This window comes from Acomys minous, assembly GCF_964271855.1.
Source record: "Acomys minous genome assembly, chromosome: 2".
In the NCBI taxonomy this organism is placed as follows: Eukaryota; Metazoa; Chordata; class Mammalia; order Rodentia; family Muridae; genus Acomys; species Acomys minous.
Genome location: NC_140484.1, coordinates 67,958,024 through 67,981,107, shown reverse-complemented (window position 1 = coordinate 67,981,107; position 23,084 = coordinate 67,958,024). Strand labels below are relative to the sequence as shown.

Sequence of the window (23,084 nt, the reverse complement as noted above, 5' to 3'; positions counted from 1 at the left end):
TGTTTATATTCTTTTTTTTTTGTTTTGTTTTGTTTTTTTTGTTTTTTTGAGACAAGGTTTCTCTGTGTAGCCTTGGCTGTCCTAGACTCGCTTTGTAGACCAGGCTGGCCTCGAACTCACAGTGATCCACCTGCCTCTGCCTCCCGAGTGCTGGGATTAAAGGCGTGCACCACCACGCCCGATGTTTATATTCTTAACCATCAGAGCTGGAAGCTGAACTCCAGCCCCAGGAAACTCAGTCTCATTAGAGAGGGGAAAGTCCCCCCCCCCCCCCCCCCCCCCGCCCCAGAGAGAACTGATCCAGAGGGCTTCCTAAAGGCCACCAAGCCCCAGGCCACGCCACCGCAGGTGAGTTACCCTGTGACTGTATTTGGTCCCACTGCCTCTGGAGGAGGAAGCTTCCGGCCCCGTAATTGTCTTACACAAAGTAGACTTAAGATTGAATAGCTTGACCAAGGTGGTTCAGCGGGAACTTGAACTCAGGCAACCTCCCTCAGACCAAGCTAGAGCTTGACCCCCCAGGGTTGTGGGAGATGGGCTTCCACGGTGCTGGCCGGACCATCTCACCCTGGGGAGAAGCAGAGAACAATGCAGGCGCTGAGGTGGAGGATAGATTGGTGCTGCAGGTGACAGAGATGGGCAGAGGTAACCTCAAGAAGTGGCTCAGGAGTCCCCTGGGGAGGAAGAGGCGTGTCCTATACATCCTTCAACAGTTCTGGAATAAGCGCGCCACCCAGAGGAGGGCTGGTGTAGGGCAAACCTGGAAGAGGAACGCAGAGGGCAGGGCGTCTGGGCTACTTTGGCAAGAATCTGAGTGTGTGGTGGTGACATTTAAAAAAAGCTTATTTTGATGAAAAACAAAGCAGCTGTTACAGTCTCGCCGCATGGGGCCCTGAGTTACTGACACCATATGAAACGCCTAATTTGTTGCAAGTGAAGCTGAGTCAGTTAAGGCCTGGAGGTAGCAGAGGCCAGACCTTTTGCTGGTTGAGTTGCTCTCATTGGCTACCAGCCTTCCTCCCCCGCCCCCCCAGTGGCCCCTCAGTGTGGAGACAGCCACAGATGAGTGAGGTTGGTGGCTCCGTGTCTGTCACAGTGTGTCTGCGTGCCTGGTGCTCAGGCACCGCTGGTCATGTGGGTGGGTAGAGAGATAGGAGATACTTGGACCAAGCTGGCCCTTCGCCTTCCATTGCCCTCACTCCACATCCGAGGCTGCCTCCTGAGGTATCTCCAGGGTCGGACCCCGGGAGTCAGCTGCTTACATTCAGTCCCGTACTGGCTCTAACTTTCAGCAGCTGGCGCCCAGGGCGGCTAGCTCACTTGATGTCACAGCTGAATAAGGACACTTGGCTGCCTGCGCCTGTGTGAAGGGAGTGCTGTTGAGGCTGGGTGGGCACAGAGGTCCTTTTTTTGAGAGGTACCACTGAGTGGACGACGATGAGGGGACGTGCTGTGAGAGCACATGGAGGTCTGAGAGGGTCTGAGGCGGGATCTCGACCGAAAGCTCAGGAGACGGGTGGGAATGTGGTGGGAGATGTCTCAGGCATTGCTGTGGGAGTCATGGTGGCCCTTTGGATGGAGAAAATACCACCACTCTGTATAAAACTCTTGTCTGTAAGTTGGTTAATGAAAACATCAGAAAACTTATCTTGTTTGGAAATAGGGACAAATTATTAGTGCTACAGAGTTTGGCTGAGATGGCCACAAGTATACCAGAGGACAAGGATCTGTTATTATTGACCAGGAGAGTACAAAAAAAAAAAAGGTGAAAATAAATGGGTGTGGTGTGGTGGTTCATACCTGTGAATCCAGCAAGAGCTCCAGGGGTTGGAGGCTAGTTTGGACAACAGATTAAGACCCTGTGCCAAATTCAAAACAAAACAAAAAACTTTCAAACATATAGGGTAAAAGCAACTAAGCTTCCATATAGCCCATACTTCTGACCCAGACATCTATTTACTATGTTTGTGGTCCTCCTAACAGAGCCTGTGCTGTAGTTGTCCCGGAACAGCTGGACCATCCATCACACAAGCAGCACCTTGAGCCCATGCGTGGATCATGAGTCCGTTCATAACCACCGCTCCGTGTTGTTGACAGAGCAACGCAGATTATAAAGCAGATCCAACTAAGTAGCAGCTAAGAGCTGAAATAAACAGTGCCTCCAGATGGCCATGGCTGTGGGATGAGGAGGGACAGGCACAAGAGTCAGGATAAGGCTGCTGTCAGTTACTGGCCAAGGAGAAGCACCAGAAGGGGTTGTAGTTAAGAGGTCTCTAAGCCAGAATCCCAGACTATGAACTGTTCTTGGGCAGGGAAGGCCCTTCTGGATCCAAAAGACTAACGGGCAATGTCAGGTGCTGCAAATCTCTCCTCAGATAGGAGAAGCCTACCCTATCCGTTCCAGGAAGGCCCATCCTATCCAAGCCATCCCAAACGACAAGCTGAGAGGTCTCCAAGCCTCAGGTGGGGGTAGAGGTGGACTGGGGGCGCTGCCAGGCAGCTAGAGGTTTTCAGAAGTTCTCACTCCTGGCCCCACCCCAGAGCCTCTGAAGGCAGAGATGAACAGAACCCTTGGAGGCGTGAACTATTTGCGGAACTGACTTTATTTAGGTGGCTCTTTTATGCGAGCCCTGGGCAGGGCGTCACTGTGAGCTTTACGTGCCTGGCCTTGCTGGACTCTGGATATACAAGAGACAGTGCCAAGTGCCTGCCTGAGGGAGCTTACAGTTAACACAGTGCGGGGCAAAGACAGTCACTCATTTCTGGAGATTGCCTCCTCTTGTCTACAGTGCGAGTTTCTGCTATTGGCAGTTGGATGCTTTTGTCACTTAAAAAGAAATGCATGCGCTCAGGACAGGGTTGTAGAAAGAGTGAGTGGGGTTTCCGGCATCTGAAGCGGTCTCCCTAGCCTTTGTAGAGAGTGCTTCTCATTGGCTGGTGTCTTTCTTCTCATAATGCTCTTAAGGCATGCAAAAGTGTTAAATAGTAAGGCTTGGTAAAATTAGTAAGTCAACAGGATCAAAAGCCAGGCGTTTGTTTTACTTTATTTCATCCTGGGGGGCAGTAAATAGATTGCCTTGAAACTTAAGCTGTGATTGGTCAGGGACGGGGGGGGGGGGGCTGTGAGCTAGCTGGCCAGAGGCCTCAGCACAGTTTGGAGCCTGGTGATCCTGGACAAATTTCATGCCTTGGATTCAGACATCAGACTTTCCATGAGCTTACATTTCTCATGGACAAAGAGCTCTGGCCCTGCATCCTGTGAGGGAGCGGTCATGCCTGGCAGTGATTTGGGTACCAATCCCTGGCTCTGGCCTGTGTGGGGCCAGAACGGGCCAGTACCCAGCTCCTTTGTCTCTCAGGGTCACAGCTGGGAAGGGCCTGGACCAGTGGCTTCTAAGATCCCTTTTAGCTAGAATGGCCTGTGAGTCTTATAGGGAAACCAGCAGTCTGTGAGGAGACTGCCCCAGTATACCTTTCAAAGGCTTGGCCATCTTAAGAGATGCTCCCCGCCTTATATTATTATGGGTAAAGCCAGGTTGGCACTGAAAGGATGTCCTACCCCCATCTTGACTGTAGCCACCTTTACTTCAGCTTTCTGTTGACTTAGGAGTGTTTCTGGGAGCCACATGCCCACTTCCAAGAACCAATGCCGGAGGGTCTGGCAATTCTTTGCTCCTTCTCCATGACCTTCCTTTAGGTCTTGGTTGAGAGCCCCACTGAGCTGTTCCTTTACTCTCCTATTTTCTCAGCCATTAGAAAAGAGAAGAAAAATGCTTCCTACAGAGCAACCAAGAGGGTAGTAGGCACCATGGATACTTTTCCTCAAGACTCTCAAAACCTCTGGAAAGTTGGTGTGATTCAGTCCTGCTCAGTGACCGGTTTCTAGAACCAAGGGGAACATTAGCCAGGACAGTGTGCTTCAGAACCAGATGTAACTGGTACTTAGGGTGTGTGTGTGGAGTGCTGGAAGGGCAGAATTCAGCTTTCAGAATCAGTGCTGTGCGTCCCAAATTTATCCAAAGCATTTATTGAACAACTGCTCTGTACTCAGAAGTACGCAAAGCGCAGGCAATGAGAGGTCAGATTGGCCGGCCCTCCTTAATTGAGGCGAGAAGCTTTCACAGTGCCCCAGCTGTGGGCTAAGCGTCTTTCTGAACTGCCCTTTCTGGATGCGTGACTGGTATCCTCACCAGTAAAACAATAATGGAAGTAACGTTGTGTTGGCCCACACGTCTCGGAGCATTCAGCATGGAAGGTTACCGTTTCATGAAGTGTTTAGCATCATCCGGTGCATTTCTAGATAGAACTCTGTCCTGTCAGCTGTAATGATAACGGCTGTCCATCCCCACCATCAAAGCTCCAGTGAGGTTGTCAGAGGAGAGGTTCGGGATGTCTTTGTCCCGTGGGACTTTGGGTTGGTGAGTGGGTGGGTTAGGAAAGAGGCACAGAGAAGGGGTGATGGAAGCTAGTGCCCTGAGGCTGACATGGAGTTTGCCAGGTTAGAAAGGTTCTCTGGGCCAAGGAAATCAAATGCCACTTTCCCATACCCTCTGATGGCTTCAGTCATTGTGTGGCTTCCTTTGAATTAAGAGTTGCATGTGTGGGACACCTGGGAGTGTGACTCTGTCCCTCCCACCCACCAACCTGTCTCACACCTGGGAATGTGACTCTCTCTCCCTCCCCCTTTCCCTCCCCCTCTCCCTCTCTTCCTCCCTCCCCCCACTGTGTGTGTGTGTGTGTGTGTGTGTGTGTGTGTAGAGACCAGGGTCCATGTTGGGTATCTTCCTCAGTCATGCTCCCCCACCTTATATTTTGAGAGAGGGTCTCTCCCTGAGCCTAGAGTTTATAAATTCAGTTAGACTGCCTGGCCAGCAAGCCCCATGGACCCTCCCCAGTGCCGGGATGATTAGTGGTGTGCCACTGTGCCTGGCCTTTCCCCATGGGTATAGGAGATGGAACTGGAACCTCAGTTTACTGATCTGGGCATTTCCCCAGCCCTTAAGAATTTTATATGCTCTATCTCATTTACCGAGCTGGGCACGCAGGAGAGGGCAGTTGATAGACACTCCAGGTCCCTTTTGAACCTGGCTTGGTTTTGTTTTTATGTTCCGGAAATTTCTCACAGGCAAAAACTTGTTATGTCTCAAGAAAAGAAGGGAAAAAATAACCCAGTTTGGGAGCTTACAAATGCCCTATTATTTTGATGACTAGGATGGCTTGTTGAGTTAGCATATTTTACAAATGGTCCTGTATGGCATTGCTTGACAGTAACGGCTCCCTAGCCACAGGACAGTCACATCTGTGCACTGAATTCTCACAGGGCTGGTTGTCGTGGTTGGAATTTTTGATAATTTCCAAATTTGAATAACTCATGTCTTCATGAGTCAGAGGCTTGTGCAATATGTGAGACTTCAGGAACGTCTTCTTCCCCAGTTGTGCAACGAGCCCTCTAGAAGGAGATGCTAGGCTGCCTGTGCAATGAGCGTGTTTGTCAGTGTGGATGAGATGTAGAATTCCCTTCCACACCGTCTTGGGCAAGATGCTACTGGATCTTCCAACACTTGGGCCACCTCACACCCTGTGACTAAGATGAGTACTCAGTCATAACTCTGTGTGGACAGATGGATACGGAGTGTTGCCAGCTGGGGTTGCCTCAGTAGATGTTGGCCGGCTGGATGTGGGAGAGGGAGGGCTCATCCAGCAGTTAACAGCTGCCTCTTACACACACACACACACACACACACACACACACACACACACACACACACACAGTACACTACCTAGTGGTGGAGCATTATAGTCTTGGGTCAGGATGCAGGAGATGTCACCAAACTACAGCAACCTAAAGAGTGACCACTACCGTTCTAATTGTGTAACTGGCCTTGTCTTGTTCCTTCATGGGTACCCAGGAAGGCAGTGGCATGAACCCCGCTGCCTAGCTGAAGAAATAGAAGAGGCTTCAGCGACGTTTCATCCTCCCAGGGCCACCCAGTTAGGAGGAGAGAACTAGGATTTGAACTTGGCTCCACCTCACTATTAAACTGGGGGACTTCCTTGACTCAAGTGCCGTTTAAAAGGATGCTGATTCATCTCTGAGTGTTTGGAGTCTTTTTCCAGCCTCTTCCCTTTTATGACTTTCTAGTTTAGTTCCAGTGTGGTCTGAAAACATGCTTTGTGAGAACTGCTCCACATGGGCTCCAGGAAAGCCTGTGCTGGCTGGAATCTTCCAGATATCAGTTAGGGCAAGTGTCTTGGTAGTGCCGGATGCTAAAGTGCCCTCAGCTACAGTCTGTCTTCTGGAACTCCGTTTTAGAAAAGTGCATCTCCTCGGCCCCAACCCCCACCCCTGGATGAGTTGCTGACTCTCTGAGGTCTGTTTCCTGTGTCTTGCACAAGGATAATGATACTGCCTGGGAGCCATCGGCAGGATGTCCTGAGGTCAGACAAAGTAATGTGACAGTGAAACAGGCTTTGTCAACAGGGAATACGAATGATTGATCAATAGCTGGACTGTTAGACAGTAGTTCCAAACTCTTCCAGATATCCTGCTAGGAGAAACAAAACAAAACAAAACAAATCCACCAAGACTGAGCCAGAAAAGATGGAAAAGTAAAGGCACATGCTTATTTGGTCTCTTCTGACCACAGTCACCGCCATGAAATACCTGAGACTGGGTACTTTACAAAGAAAAGAGGTTTATTTTGCTCACTTCTCTGGTGGAGATGACATGGAGGGTGGCCTCATAACGGTGGGAGTATGAGGCAACATGGAAGTCAGAGAGAGATCAGCAGAGGCCAGGCTTGTTCTGTGATAACAAACCTCTTGTGAGAACCAGCCAAGGACCCAGGAGAGAACTGTCTTAATTCCCTCTGAGGTCCAGATACTCAGCCATCAGCTGCTTCCTCCTAAGGCCCTGTCTCCTAAACGATGCACATTGCCTCTCCTAACAGTACCACCTGGGGGATGCGTTCAATCCACGGCAGCTCATCATTGCCACTATGGAACCTTCTGGACTTTCCACTCCACATCTCTAGCCACACCAGCTCCTCATTTCATGTTTCCTTGGCTTTTTTTGTGGACCAAGACATTGCCTTGTGGAGACACACCAGAGGCTGGCCAAAACCACCAACTGATTGTAAGGAAGACAGTATCTCAGGGCACACGGCCTGGAGCTAAAAGGTGCCACAGACCTTATTGTTGAGGGATGTTTTGTGCACTGTGTATTCAAATGCAGGGTGTTCTGTGCACGTTGTATTCAAATGCCAATTGCTTGTTACAGTCTGGACATTGGCATTGGCATTATTATTGAAACATCTGCTATCTCAGTGTTGTGTAAAAATTGTTCTCCATCATCTCTGATTGGTTAATAGGGAGCTGCACAGCCCATAGCTGGGCAGGAGAGTCAAAGCAGGACTTCCAATCCCAGTGATGGCATCCCAGGTGGAGAGCTGAGAGAGGGGGGAAGGTCATGATGAAGGAGTCACCATGAAAATGTGGATGGAGCAAGAATAACCAGGGCTATACTAAGATGGCAGGTATCAGGACTTGTGGCTGGGAAGTAGGCCAGGCCAGTGTAGTTGGGTTAGAATAGATAAGACTCTTCCCAGCTATAGTGCCTAAGGCGATTATCAATAAATATAATAGGTCTCTGTGTCATTATCTGGGAGCAAGAGTGGGTGTAGAAAGCCCATAATTTTACACCTTATAGTTCAATCCTTTACTTTATAGATGGGGAAACTGAGGCACCCAAAAGGGCACTCAGTTCTCACGAGCTGTGTTATTAGACTTGCTAGGGTCAGAGCCCTGGCAGCCCCCACACCCGTATTCAGCAGCATGGCCTCAGTAGGTCAACTAAAGACACAGCAGACAGTGAAAAGCTGAAATAAGGTATTCAATGCGGCCACACTGGGAAGAGAGACCAAATACTGATCCTTCCCAACTTTACCTGTGGGAGTTCTGACATGAGGTTTATATAGATTTAAATAGAGCACAAGAGGTATGCAGCTTAAGCAGTCCAAGCCGTGGTGTGGTCCCGCCCATCACTGACCCACCGTTGTATTAGCTCCAGTCTCACTTGTAAGATGCTCTAATCTGTCAGAACTGCGTGAATTTTCTTTACTGAAGACAAGTTCCTCCTTTGGCTGGCACCAGGCCTTACCCTTTTCCATATCCCAGCAAGAGCTTCCTGTGTGTGTGTGTGTGTGTGTGTGTGTGTGTGTGTGTGTGTGTATGTGTGTGTGTGTGTGTGTGTGTGTGTGTGTTACCTTTGTTTCAATAGTCTCTTAGCCAAAGGCAGGGGCATGAGCGTCTCCTGGGGCTATCTTCATATGTGGCCTGTAGAAATGACTCAGTATCAACTGTTCTTGCGGATGACCCAAGTTGGTTTCTAATATGTTGGGTGACTCACAACTGCCCGTAACTCCAGTCTAGGTAATCCAACACCCTCTTCCGGCTCTCACATGCACAAACCCACACATACACACCTAAGTAAAAATAAGTAAAATCTTTTTCAAAAGGATGTCTTCATTGCTGTCAGAATGGTACCAGCCTCGTATGTATGTGCAGCTTGTTGTTCGGGGCTGGTCCTAGGAATGCATCTCAGCAACCTCTTTCTACTGGGGCAGTTCATTGCTCGGAGCCTGTGGGGTCCACCAGTGAGATTTCCCCATGAGGCCTGAGAAATGGGGGATATTTTCACTTACTCTCACTTTTCAAAATGTCATTAAGAGATTGTTCCCCTGCCCCCCCACCCCCTGAAAAGATGACTACAGATGACTACAAAGCAATCCATGTGGTAACTGGCTTCTCCCCTCCAGCGGTTTGAGGCCCTGGAATGCTAATTACAGTGCACTCGCCCCAGGGGAAAAATCTGCGTAAAACTCAAAGTGAATGAATCGGGGCTGAGCAGCCTCGGTGTCTTAACCTGCACTTTGAGCCGCTTCAGGGTGATCCTGTTTCCCTCTCTTCGTATAGAGTTGGTTTCTTTGCTCCATATTGCTTAAGCATTGTGAGAGTCCAGATACACACACACACACACACACACACACACACACACACACACACACACACACAATGTCTGATGATGATCTATTGTGCTTCATCAGCTTTTGAAAGTCAGAAGCATACTGACATCAAAATACACAAGCCAAGAGGTTCATGTTCCCACCGTCACAAGCTCACAATCCCCTCCTCACCTCAGGGGCCTGTGGTTGTTAACACGTCAAGGATGGACGCTCAATGCTCTTGGGTGTTTTTGAGTGTTGACTTCTTTTAGGATAGACAGTAACAAGAGTGATAGCTAGAGAAGAGGGCGTGGGCTTCCTGTAGCCTGTGCTGTATATTGTCAACCTCTTTCCCCAAAAGGATGCTACAGTATTTTGTCAGTAGTGATGAATGTATTTTTTCAAAGTGTTTGTTGGGGGAGGGTGTGAGTATATGTGTCTGGGTGGCGGTGGAGGTGCATGTGTGCACATCTGTTTGTGGTGGTTCTGAATCCAGTGGTCAACCTTGGGTGTCACTCTTAGGTGATGTCTAGGAATGTTGTTGTTGTTGTTGTTGTTGTTGTTGTTGTTATTATTATTATTATTATTATTATTATTATTATTATTATTATTAAATCTCATTGGCCTGAAGCTTGCCTTACAGACTAGACTGCCCGGCTAGTGACTAGGGCTCTGCCTGTGCCGAGTCTCCCGGTGCTGGCATTACAATCACCTACCACCATAGCGGTCTTCCTGTGGGTTCTTTGCCTTGAACTCATATCCTCAGTGCTATTTTTCCAGCCTAGCTATAGAAGGAACGTCAGCCTCCCAAGTCGCTGAAAGTCAACAAGAAGTTCCCTCAAAGGAAGTCCTTCATAATAAATGGCAGATGTTGGCTCAGAGCCAGCTCTACCTCTCAGTTGGCCAGTTTCCCTGTTGCCTGTTCATCGCCTGTAAGGGGAAGCAGTGTTGGGGTAGAATGAGCATTTTAGAAATTTGGATTCACTTGGGGTAGTGAGTTGTGGTCCTAGACCGTCTAGGCTGGAAGGGCTTGTGACTGCCACGTCAGTCATCTTGTTCATCACTTGTGTTTTTGGGTGAGGAGCCTGGGGCAAGTGAGCGGGTATGAGGGTCCAAGGACATTATTAGTCCAGCTCAGGGCTCACTCCATGGAACTGTCTAGATGCTAGCTCTTTCCAGGATGTGGACTAAGGCCAAACTGTTTCTGTTCTGAAAAGCGAAGAATGTGTTTATTCAGATGTTTTGGACACACGTAGGAGGGTAACGTGAGCCACGTAAATTTAGTTTTCTAGTTCGATAGTTCTATTCAAAAAGAAAATAAAAGCATGACCTCATTCATTTTTATTTTAATGACATATTTTCGAGACACAATTCACATACAGAGTTTTTATATGTCCTTAGAGCCGTGGACTTATCACCCCTAGTCCCAGAACATTCTCATTACCTCCAAAATAAGCACAGCGCACGTTGGCAGTCACCCTGTACTTCCCTTTGTCTGGCTCTAGCCAGCTACCAGCCTACTTCCTCTCTTTGGGAATGTGCTTTTTGAGGACATTTTCTGTAAATCCTATAACATGATGCGCTGTGACTGGCGCCTGTTACTTGGCATCATGTGATCACTTTATGACTGAAAGAAATCTCCTCATTGTGTGGTTATGGCAAGACAGCTCTCCTTGCTGGGGACACGTAATCCCAGCCATGAAAGTCCAAACTGCTCAGGCAGTTTTTATGTATTAGTGCTTATTTGGGAGGAGACTGGTACCCAAACCACAGGAAGCCATAAGTAGTCCATAAAGTTGAGAATCTCACATTGGAAAGACCAGGAATTGTACCTTTCAGACTTATTATTTGGTCATATAACTTTCTTTGTAGCTATAAAGAGGATGTCGGCAATGGGCTAGTCTCTTACCTCATCTGACAGGCAAGAGGTCTAGAAAAAGGAAGTGCCTTGTTTCTGGACCCAGGGCCTCTTGTCACTTCTTGCTTGAGACTTCCTTTCCTTCTGGTGTGTGGCTCAGGTTTGTAAGCCCCCACCCCCTTGCTGTCTGGCTTGTCCATCGAAACAGCAGCTCCTTAACAAGTGGGTGTTGGAAGTCTCTGGCCTCTTGGAGGCAGGATTTTCCCATCTCCTCCCTGGGCTCTAACTATACCCCCCCCATCTCCCCCATACCCCTCACCCCCACCTCTAGAGAAGCAGCCTCCTGGGCCCCACCTCCCAGCCCTGCTCCGGAGGTTGGAGCTTCAGGGGTGAACACCCAGGCTGCCCGAGACAAAACAACCGGAGGAATCAGAGCAGGAAGAGAGCTCAGTCGAGAAATCTGTGAAGGTCAGGACCGGAGCCAGCCGCTTATCAGGGCACAGTGGATGGAGATGGTGTGAACTGAGCTGCCAGCTCCTTCCCTGCAGTTAATAATAGACACTTGCTGGGTGTTCAGAGATGTCTAAAAAAGATGACCTACCCCAAGCACTCGCCATGGGCACACAAACAAAATTAGTACCATTTTCTTTTTTTCTTGCCCGTGAGACTGAGAAGTAATTTTTTCAATGAAAGCATCATTCAGCACAGACGCATGCTTCTGTAAAAGGCACCTTTCCCCAGGAAAGCCGAAGCTACAGAATTAGGTTGAGCTTGTGAGTCACAGTACAATTAGGGGCTGCAGGCCAGCTGGCCAGGTGCCCCCAGTTGGGTCCTGATGTGGCCAGGTGAGGGAGACAGCCTTAGACTTGTTTGGGTGACCCAGCCCCCTTTGCATTACCTGCTGTGAGTGTCTGGGCACCTGGCACTGCCACCCCTACCCCCCCACCCGCTCCCTGCCCCCCGCCCCCCATCCTACCTCCTGCAAGCAGTCTCTTGCGCCACCCCCAGCCATCACAGCCTGAGCTCTGGCATAGGGCAAGCTTTTCCCACGTGTGGAGCCGTCTGGGAGACTGTACCGGAAAGAGGGTCTGCCAATGCTTGGAAGTGCCAGTGTGGGCTGGAAATCAAGGCCAAGCTCCCTGGCTCCACCTCTTCTTCCTTCTTTATTCATCTGGAGGAAAGAAAGAGGTCACAGGAAACGCTCAGGAATTTTACGCAGAAGACAAAGGCAGAATCTGTTTTCTTTCTTTCTCTCTTTCTTTCTTTCTGCAAGGTCTCAAGTATCCAAGTTGTCCTTGAACTCACTATCGACTCAAGGTTGGTCTTGAATTTTTGATCTTCCTGCGTCCACTTCCTAAGGACTAGGATCACAGGGGTGTGCCATCTCCTGAATTGGGGATTGGACCCAGGGCTGCGTGCACACTAGATAACTCCCAACGGAGCCACATCCAGTGTGCCCTCCCCTAAAGTTTTTCATCATAGGAAAGAGAAAATGGAGCCAGGCATGATTGCACAAATCTATCACCCTAGCATTTGGGAGGCAGAGGCAGGAGGATTGCCACACATTCAGCCTGGATTATGTAGTGAGACCTTGCCCCTCCCCCTCAATAAAAGTAATAAAATAAAAATTTTGCTCAGTGGGCAAAATACTTACTGCATAAACTTCACATCCTGGACACTAAGGACCATGTCTTTCCTCTTTCCTTCTTGCATCAGTCCTCGGGCAGTCCCCGATGATGGCACAGGGTTCTGTTTGCAGGTTGATCTTAGCTGTCCCCTGGCTGTCCCCGCCTCTGCTCAGCCTCTGACCTTTTGCACATCTTTTTTCTCTGCTTGGGCGCCTCTCCTCTTGCCCGTATTCCATTCTCAACCACCTGGAATTTACAATCACAGCCCCACTCAGAAAAGGGGTTCTTGTTTTTCTGGAATGTTCAAGGTCTTCTTTCTGCTTCCGCTGCCTTCCCACCTCAGACCCAGCACTGGACCCACGGCAGCTGGTGATGACACTGAAGCTAGACAGTGCGGGACCTGCAGAACACAGCCACGCAGGCTGAGTGCGGGCCTTCTGATCCCGGTGGGGCATCTGTGCTGTGATTGCCAGGTTATGCTTTTTCTTATTTTTCCTTCTTTTTCCTTCAGGCACATCTGTTTACAACAGGAGACCCCCATCTCTTCCTCACTTTAGATGCAGCAGCCCTACAGACTTCCCTGCCCCTCAGAAAAAGCTGTCCAAGTTCACTGGCAGAGGAGGAGGCCCCGCAAGTTTCCCTGAGGCCCACGCCTTTTCCTTAGAGCTTTCCAAGCGTCCTCCCCACTCTGCTAATCTGGACGGTTGCCTTGGCCTTCCGGGCCCTTCTCAAATTCAGCAAGAACTCTCACAAAGGGAGCTTTTCTTGGGTGGGACAACTTGGCTGTTCCCCTCCATGATTTATACAGCATACCCCCCTCCATCTATCTATGCCTTTCCCTCCCCAGCCGCAGGTTCTAGTCCCGTCTCAACATGCCACCCACACCTGCCTTGGGTCTCAGCTACTTGGGTTCCACCCCGACAAGGCGAGTTCCGAGGTGTGGACTTGGTGAGCTGTGCACAGATGTCCCAGGTGCTTTCTTCTTCCTGGCTGGTTCTGGCACTTAGTGATAGCTGATTTGATACCACAGCTTGCTCCTTCTCCCTGCTCTGTTGTGTCTCACTTTTAGCGCAGGTACAACCACCCCAGCAGAGAAGTGTTGGGGACCTGAGCTGACTCTCTGCACCTGTGTAAAAAAAAGCCAGGCAGGGTGGCATCGCATCTGCTTGTTAATCCCAGCACCGGAGAGGTGGAGGCAGGATAGATAGGCCAGGCAACCTAGCAAAATTGGCAGGCTCCAGGTCCCAGTGGGAGACCCCCATCTCAAAAACACAAGGTGATGGCTGGTCTGAGGGATACCATTTGTGGCTTACTTCCAGCCTCCATGCACATGTGCTCATGTGGGTGTGCTGACACTCAAAGAGAATGGGAAGAGAGGGAGGGAGCAGGCAGTGCACTCGCGACAACTTTGCCTTGAGCTGGGACAACTTTGCCTTGAGCTGGGAGTCTGGGGCTTGTCTGAAGTTGCACTCCCGGGCCCCCAGCTGCCCCGTTCTGCCCTGTACTCCAGCACAGATGCTGCACTGTGAATGGAGCAGCTGGGAACACTTACAGATGGGCCCCTGGAGTAGGGGTGTGGTTTTTCTTCTGGTCCTGCATTGGCTTAGTAGCTCTTCGTAGTTACTTGTCACTAGGTCATGCTTCGGACTGACCAAGATATCAGATACAACACCTGGCTCTTGGGCAGCTTAAAGATGAAGAAGAGGACAGACAACGCACCCAGTATGCACTCACTTGGCTGTAGAATCTCAGCGGGGACTTGGGGTGGGGGTGGGGTGACATTTGTATTTAAGGCCCACTGGCATTTCAAGGCTATGGCATCAGAGGCTGGACCTCACATGGTGACTATGGTCTGTGGGAGGGTGCTGGTGACAGCTGCGGAGCATGTCCTTTACACACTAGGCCTTTCCCAAAGATCACTTCTCATTTCTTCCACACCGGCAGGGTGCTTGCTGTGTTTGCCTGGGTTGTTTATAATTGCCCTGCCAGGGGGAAGAGTGCTTCCTTGTGTCTGCGGGGAGCCTGGGCAAGATTTTTCTTTTCCCCGACTCCTGGGCAGGCTCATAGCAGCCAGGGCTCCAGATGGCAACCTCCAAGATAATAGGGCCTCCTAGACCTCAGGTGGTGGTCAAGGGGGCCCGTCCAGCACACATTTCCCACTGGCCTCCCTCTCCACTTTCTGTACAGGGCATCCTAGGCCCTTTGCAGTGACTTGTATTACTTGGCCAGCCCTACATGGCAGAAGGAAGCCATTCTGAACATAAAGTGTCAGAGAGGAGGATGTTTTTCCTTCATGGGACTGTCCAGGCCTTCTGTTCCCTTGGCCCTCTGCTGAGTAGGCCCTGGCACTTTCCCTGTGTCTTTTCATCCTCCCCTCTCTGCCTCCCCCCCCCCCCCCATTTCTCCTTTTCTTGAATCCTGGCTTCTGGCTCAGTTGATCTGTGCTTGGATTTGCAGTCTTTCAGATATGAGTTCAGGCGTGACTGCCTGTGCTAAGGATTTGGAGTTGAAGAAAGCAGAGGGGAAAATTACCAATGACTGGCTTGAGATCTGGGAGGGACCCTAGAGGCCACACCCAGCAGAACTCTCCCAGTGTGATGTAGAGGAACACCCTGCCCTCCCCTTCCCCCCTTAACCCCCCCCCCCCCATCTGAGGGCCCTGCCTGTGGTTGTATAGCTTGCCTCTGCCTATGCGCACGACCCACATTGTAGATTACCACGCACAAGGGAGGCAGCAGGTGGATGTTGTGTGAGGCCCTGTAGATGGTCAGTGGGCTCCTGGGTTTCACAGAGATGGGATGTTTCTCATTCCTCTAGCTTTAAAATCAGGTGAACTTGACATGTTGGCAGACTGATGACCCCTTCCGTCATGGACCCATCTAGTCCCGCAGGGTCTTGTAACTACAGTTAGAAGGGTCTCACCTTTTTTGATGCTCTGCCGCCACTGCCTAGAGATTCGTAATCTTTTTGAACAAAAGCTTCATTTTTGTTTTGCCCTGGGCCCTGCAGATGATGGCCAGTGCTGAATGTAGGACAGGGCATTAAAATGCCCAAGGGTTGATCAATCTGTACTTGCAACTGATTTGAATTTGGGGAACAGGCCGTTCCCTCAGAATAAAGGAGGATTCATTTCTTTTTCCCTCGAATACACTGCGTTCTGTTTTTCAAATTAGCTGTGTTTATCAGAGAAATTAGATGGCTGGATTGTTCCTGCTGGAAGCGAAGGCTGGACGGTTGGACTTGCATCTTGGCCCCGGTCTTTCAGTCCAGGAGTGTGAGTCGAGTTCCCACAGTGGCATGGCTTGTAAAGCCCTGAAAGCTGAGGCTGAGAAGGGAGGCTACTGATGTGGAATGCAGAGATCAAGCTAGAAGTCTCTGTTCACAACTCAGTGTCCTGCTGTGCCACTCACCAGCTCTAAGGCTTTTGGGGGGGAAAGGTGGAGAGCAGATATGAGACCTCCTTAAACTTGATACACAGTCAAGGATGACCTTGGACTTGACGCTCCTGTCATTTGCAGTCCCACCACACTTGCATTACTGTGAGGTACCAGGGACCAAAGCCAGGGCTTCATACATGCTAGGCAAACATGCTTATGAATGAAGCTATCTCCTTAGTCCAGTTCTGCAGTTTCCTTCTGTATAGATTCAGGCCTAAGGCTTTGAGGGAAAACTAGAGGAAACATCTGTGTCGAGCATTGTTTTTAAGCACATAAGTCTTATTGGCTGGTATTGCCTAATTTTCTATTTCTAATTGCTGCTATTGAAGGCTGGGTGGGATTTTGACTAGTTGTAGGGAATAAAGTATTCCAGGCAGGAAGCAAAATGGGTGTGAGTACAAGATCTGGGATGGGACACTGTGTGAGAGTGACATGGGAGTGAGAGGGAGGAGACTAAAATTCTTAGAAGGTTCAGAAACACAGGACTAAGCTGCTTGCGGTTGTTGCAAGGCACTGGCTGCAGCGTTGGGCTAAGCAAGCACTCTGAGATGACAGCAGAGACCTTGGGCTGTAGGGCTCTCTGGGCAGTATGTCACTTGGGATAGCTGTTGTGTGACAGAAGGACAGAGCCTGTGACATCTCTGTTAATGTGTTGTCACCTGATAGGAACAATTTAAGGGAGGAAAGTGTTTTTTGTTTTGCTTTTTTTTTTTTAGACAAGGTTTTAGGAATCCCAAGCTGGTGTTGTGACTTTTGAGTTTCTGGTGCCCCTGCCTCCCTGGAACGCTGCTGGGATTACCAGTTACTGTACCGGCAACCTAGGGCTTCCCTCATGTTAGGCAAGCAGTGTGCACTGACTGAGTTACATCTCCTTTGCCCAGGGAGGAAAGATTTATGGTTAATTGGCTCCATTATTTGGTCGGGCTGTGAAGCATTTGCAGAAACTGGTAGAGGAAGGGTCTGCTCATCTCATGCCAGCTGAGAAGGGGAGGGGGAGGGGGAAGAGGAAGGGAAGGAGGGAGGGAGGGAGGGAGGGAGGGAGGGGAAAAGGAATGATCTGGAGACCAGACATCTTTTAAGAAGATGTACCCCAGTGATCTCCTTTCAACCCCATCCCATCTGCTTCCTCCTGGTGATGTCACCACATGATTACTTCATTGGTGGATTAGCTCATTGGTGGAGCTAAAGGCTTTGAGTGATTGGATCCATCATCAGTTGGAGATCGGGCCTTCAACATATGAGCCTTGAGGGGCATACTTCATATCCAGCCCATAATATTTAAGCAACCACAGCAGATAAACGGGTTTTATCTCTGTAAGTTTTCCACATGTTAATGCTTTGTTGTAGCCCTTGCCAGGGTACATGGGGCCTTGTTTGCTGACTTATTTTGTTTATTATTATATATACAGTACTCTGCCTGTATGTACACCTGCAGGCCAGAAGAGGGCATCAGATCATATTATAGATGGTTGTGAGCCACCATGTGGTTGCTGGGAATTGAACTCAGGACCTCTGGAAGAACAGCCAGTGCTCTTAACCTCTGAGCCATCTCTCCAACCCTTGTTTGCGGACTTTCACTGTACATCATCTCTGCTCTGCATCTTTCACACCGGTGGGATTCCTTGCCGTTGGAGTTTCCCGAACTTTCCTGGCTTATAACAGTCTTAGTGTATCCTCTCTTCCTCCTAGAAGACAGTTGTGTCACAGTAAATTTTTTGTAACATTCCCAGGCCAAAAGAATACCAGAGTCTCATTTGTCAAGCGGTGATACCCAAATATCGTATTTTTGTCCTAACAATGTAGTAGCCATTAGGGAAAAACCAACTACCTTTTATTTCACAATCACTGCTGTTTCCTATGCATGGCATGTGTAGACCTCTTTGGTGAACTTTCCTGGTTAGCTTCCAGTATCCACTTACACAAGCCAGAGTTATCTGAGGGAGTCTGGTTGATTACTAATCAGACTGGTCTGTGGGGCATTCTCTTGGTTGCTAGTTGATCTAGGACGGCACTGTGGGCATCACCATTCCTAGGCAAGAAGTCTTGGACTGTGTAAGGGAGCTAAAGAAGCTGAGGGGAAGCTAGGGAGGGCGCGCCAGCAAGCAGAGTTCCTCTGTGGTTTCTGCCTGAGTCCTGCTCTAATTTCCCTGAAGGATGGATTGTAACAGTCACAGAAAAGAAACCATTCCCCCTCAAGTTGCTTTTGGTTGTGGTATTTACCATAACAACAGGAAAGGAGATTAATGACCCTTGACCTTTCCAGTATTACAGTCAAATTGAATACTACTTCCACCATTTTCAGTGTTGAGTAAGTTTTCTGTGATCTGTTCCTTTTACCAAAGTAACTACCAGAGGCCTCACCTTGCAGAGATAGGGGCTCATCCAAGGAATGTGGTGACACAAGTTTTGAAACTGATTTGCACGATATCCACTAGATGCTGGGCATGCCTGCTTTCCCAGGAGTAGGAAGTATCCCATGGACTCGCGGTATGCTCTGGAGTGCCTTGAAACAGACATTGAGAATCGTGGCATCAATCCCAGCAAGATTTTGCTCTCTGGCTCCACTCTCATCTTTGAGTGACATTTCTGCCTTAAAGGTGAAAGAAGCACACATTTTCACATATCTAAGACACATACCTGCTTGTGTGTGTGTTTTCTTTTGAGAGACACTAAAAATAAACCAAAAAGAAAAAAAAAGATTCTGTGATTTTTTTTTCATTTTTACTGCAATCAGTTTTGTTATACATAATTATGTTTGATGTCAAATAGCCAGCTGTGTGTGTCTTCAGGGTTCTCATCCACGGAGTCAGCTGGCCACACGTGGAGCTCCTTGGCTGTCAATCATCTATTGTCAATTTACTTATTGTTGTTGCTGTTTGGACAAGTAGCCCAAGTGGGCCAAAGACTGCTGCAGCTGAGTGTGAGCTTGACGTCCACCTAGAGTGGTTGGTATTACAGACTTAGGTGACCTACCATCCCATGTCAGGCAGTGCTGAGGATGGAGGGCAAAGCTTCTGGTGTGCTAGTCCTGCCTTCTACCCATGGGCTACATCACTGTCATGATGCCATCTTCACTGGTCACCTATCATTTGTCCCTGCCCCCGTCTCTATATATGTATACACACACACACACACACACACACACACACACACACACATACACACACACACACTCACACAAACCCCCACACGTAATCTTATGTGCATGGAAGACACTTCTAACTGTACTGACCATGTGTGTAGGCTTTCACCTTGTGAAAATCCCTTAAGCAACAGTATAACAACCACTTACGTGCCTTTTACACTGGACTAGCTTGTCTAGATATCGAGACTCACTTACCATGCGTAGGAGGATGTGATAGGTTGCACGAAAAACCACCTTGCCCTTTTCTTAAGGAACAGAAGCATCTTCAGATTGGGAACCTCATCAAAGACCCCAGAAGGAAATACTACCTAATATGAAAGAAATGAAGGCAAGCAACTTCCAAAAGTATCGACAGGACAGAGAGCTGACTGTCTGGACAGTCACAAGTTCCTCTCCACTGTCGGGGCATCCAGTCTTCAGCCTGCTGGCCAAAAATATCTGACAGACTGCTTCTGGACTGTCACAAGTTCCTCTCTGTCATCAGTGCATCCTGCCTTCATCCAGCCGGCCCAAAGCATCTGACAGAGAACCAGGAATCCTGAAGGACTGGCCCACCTAATCTCTGCAAGGTTGGGCAGCTAATTTCTCAGTATCAGGTTTGATCATAGTGGACGGTCAGTCTGTCATCAGCAGTAGAGATAAGCACAGTTTGCCAGAACACCCATTTTCCTGTACCCCCAAATTCACCTGTTTGTTCTACTGTAGCGGCTTTGCCCTTAATATAAGAAAACAGTAACAGCTGAGCAATTCTCTCCCCTGCATTAATTTGCATCTCCTTCTTTACACATGCCATGACTTTGATCTCCTCTTTACAACCCCTATCTATAATACTGGGATGCACAATAAGACCTTGAGAAGTCAACCCACTTCTCCCCAGAATTATTCCCACTGTCCCTGGAGGCAAAGGGACATAAACACCAGTACTTAATTTGTAACATTCAACCTGTGGAGATAATGTAATAGATATATCTGAGGCCAGATCCAAGGCTGTGCTGCCTTCAGTAGCATACATTAGGTCACTAATACCTAATTCCCGTTTTCCTGGGAGCCCGTTACTTCTGGACTGGCCAGGGGAATTCGGCTTGTATTGTTGTCGATGGGGCCCTGAGACACTGGGCCCCTCCTGCCATTTCCTGCAGGCAAAATATTACCTTGCGCGTCTCTTTTGGATTGACAATCTCTAGCCCAATGTTTTCCTTTCCCACATTAGCTACCGTACCCAGGAAGTCTTGGCACCTCGTAATCATCATGGCCAGATGCTCCTTGTTCTGCCCTGGGGGTATCATTTACTCCAGATTGAGTGTTATTTTGAGGTCTGAAACTTTTAACCTCACAGTTTCTTTGTACATGACCAAGTCTGCCACAATTAAAGCACCGGGTGCTGTGATATCTGGGACCTTTGGCCACAGCTTGACCTACTATATTGTTTTGATGTTCTGGGAAGCTAACATTGACTGTTTCTCTCTCATTCATCTAATGGCACTCCCCTTTCCTTTAAGGGTCTAACGGCCCTCTTACACTCCGTGTTAGCGTTCTCATGTGCCATAATGAGTTTCAGTGCCTGTTTGGTGTCAGCATCTGCTATTGCTCTATCTAACGCTGATCCCAATCTCTGCAAAAATTCTGTGAAGGCTTCCCCAGGCCCTTGAAATACCTTAGTAAAGGGAATAGTTACCTTACCAGGTTCCTCTACCATGTCCCAAGCTCTTAAGACTGCAACATGACATTGTTCAATTACTGTGTCATCATATTGGACTTGTCTTAAGTCGGCATATCGCCCTTCACTAAGCAATTGCTCTTTACCAACATTCCTCTCCCGTCTCCTATTTTCTGGTTCTATCCTCTCTGCCTCCCCCTTCACCGCCACGATAACCATCGCAGTTTTTGCACTGCTTCTAATACCACTGAAACCAAACTTTTCCAATCTTGGGGAACAGACCTTTGCTGTGTGGCCCAGTTACTCAGCACTTGTTTAACGAAAGCAGAATGTAATCTGTACCTGACGGCAGATTCCTTGAAATGTTTTAAATCTAGCATATCTTTTGGACTCCATGCCATCTCATCATAACCCTCAGCACCATTCCGAACGGGCACGTGTCTTACAGTAACTGGAAAAGCTGATGGTCACTGTGTGACTTTGGAGGGCTCCTCTATGGGAACATTTTTCTCCAAAGGCCCTTTTCTTTTCTTTTTCTGCTGTCCTGTTCCTCTTGTTTTTGTTTGTTTTTTAACAACCTCTCCGATTTTCTGTTTCTCTCTGCCCCCTTCTGCACACATGTGTTCTGACTGCCTGGTCTGTGAAGCAGGGCACCTGCAATTGTGGGAAACACTTGCTCTCGGTTATCAGGTTTCTCTCCTTTATCAAAGGCGCTTTTTGTTTTCCACTTGCCTCAACCTGTACCTTCAAATTTTCTAGTTGTGCTGCCAATTGCAATCCTTTCCAGAACGATAGAATTTACTGATCCCTTCCAGTTTCTGCATCTTATTGGTCTTTTAAAAAAATGTTATACAGTAAAAAGACCAAGAAAAAACAAAAAATACCGTCTGGGTATAACGCAAGAAAGGACTTTGTAACAGCAGCTGCGATTTTGTCGACACCCTGAAAGAGCATTACTATATCTTGATAACCATTATCTTCCTCCACAACATTAGAAGTTAAGTTACCCATGATGCCCAAACCACATTGAGCGCCACTTGTAGGCTCAATTTTCTTAACAATTATATTTTATTATGAACTTATCAAATGAGCATACCTCCCTGATAACCCAACTAGCATAAGCGTGAGGAAAAGAAGATTAAAGAACACAAAAGTGAAAGCTTCTGTGTATCAGTTCCCAGAAACGACTCTCTTGGTGCCGTCAGCAGGATTTCTTCTGCTGGAACCCAGAACCTCAGCTGGAGCTGAGGAGGCCTGGTCTTTGGAGACTTGGATTGAGTGGTTGTTCATCACTGGCTTTTGAGACACTCCTCAAGAGAACTGCTCCAGTGAAGACTTCCAGGCTCCAGGCTCCAGGCTCCGGCTGAAGTTCTGGGTTCCAGTTGCTCCAGGTTCCAGCAGAAAAAATCCTGCTGATGGTGCCAGGAGAGTTGTTGCTGGGAACTGATACCCAGAGGGTTTTATTTTTGTGTTCTTTAATCTTTTCTTCAGGTTTAGGCTAGTCAGGTTATAAGGGAGGTATGCTCATTTGATAAGTTCATAATAAAATATAAGTGGTAAGAAAATTGAGCCTATAAATACCCCTAACCCCAAGCCCCCCAAAAAAAGGAAAGAAAGAAAGAAAAAGACCAAGGGAAATCTTGTAGGCCTTTAATTGCAGCTTCCAGGAGGCAGAGGCAGAGAGGCAGAGGCAGAGGCAGAGGCAATCTCTGTAAGTTCCAGGCCAGCCTGGTCTATACAATGAGTCCCAGGACAACTCGGGCCATGTAGAGAGAACTTGTCTCAAAAATATAAAGAAAGAAATAAAAGAAAGTGGTTAACACAGACTGTCTGTAAAACCCCAGAGACGATGGGCTCGGAGGGTTTAACAATCATGGAGTGGTGTGCCTAGGGGGTTTATAAAGGAGAGAGACCGGCAGTTTGCTTTCCTTGGTTGAATCCTGGCAGCCATGAGCTCATAACGCTATAAGCAATTGTTAGCTGTACTTCATGGGCCGTTTGTTGTGTTACAATCAGTAGCACTAAATATTTATTAGCTAAGTGGAAAGATTTGTCTCTGTAAATTGCCGTGACTCATCTTTCCACTCGCCGTTCGTGGTTATTTAGAATTTTTTGTTTAAAAACGAAGTCCTGTTGCAATCAATCAGTTTTCTTTCCGGAGACTCTCTATGCCTATCGCCGCCCTTTACGTCGACATACAGGTTAGATGTAAGCTATCTGTTTCTACCGGAACTCCTGAGACTTTCAATGGGAGGTGTGTTTTAATGTACACTTCCCACTGGGGAGACCTGAAAACTTAGCAACATTGAGTTTGCTATTTTTCTGCATTTATTTAGGTCTTATTTATTTTGTTTGGA

The 23,084-nt window shown here is 48.3% G+C and overlaps 1 protein-coding gene and 1 long non-coding RNA gene across 3 annotated transcripts in view; one reads left to right on the top strand and one right to left on the bottom strand.

Moving 5' to 3' along the window:
• Positions 1-23,084, top strand: part of HTRA1 (HtrA serine peptidase 1) — a 52,186-nt gene that overhangs the window by 1,745 nt on the left and 27,357 nt on the right. The gene's annotated exons all lie outside the window — the stretch shown is intronic.
• On the bottom strand, positions 11,195-13,905 carry LOC311592388. Its single transcript, XR_014777397.1, has 3 exons — positions 12,515-13,905; positions 11,837-12,031; positions 11,195-11,402 (listed from the first exon to the last, which is right to left on the bottom strand). It is a non-coding gene; the product is annotated as an uncharacterized lncRNA (long non-coding RNA).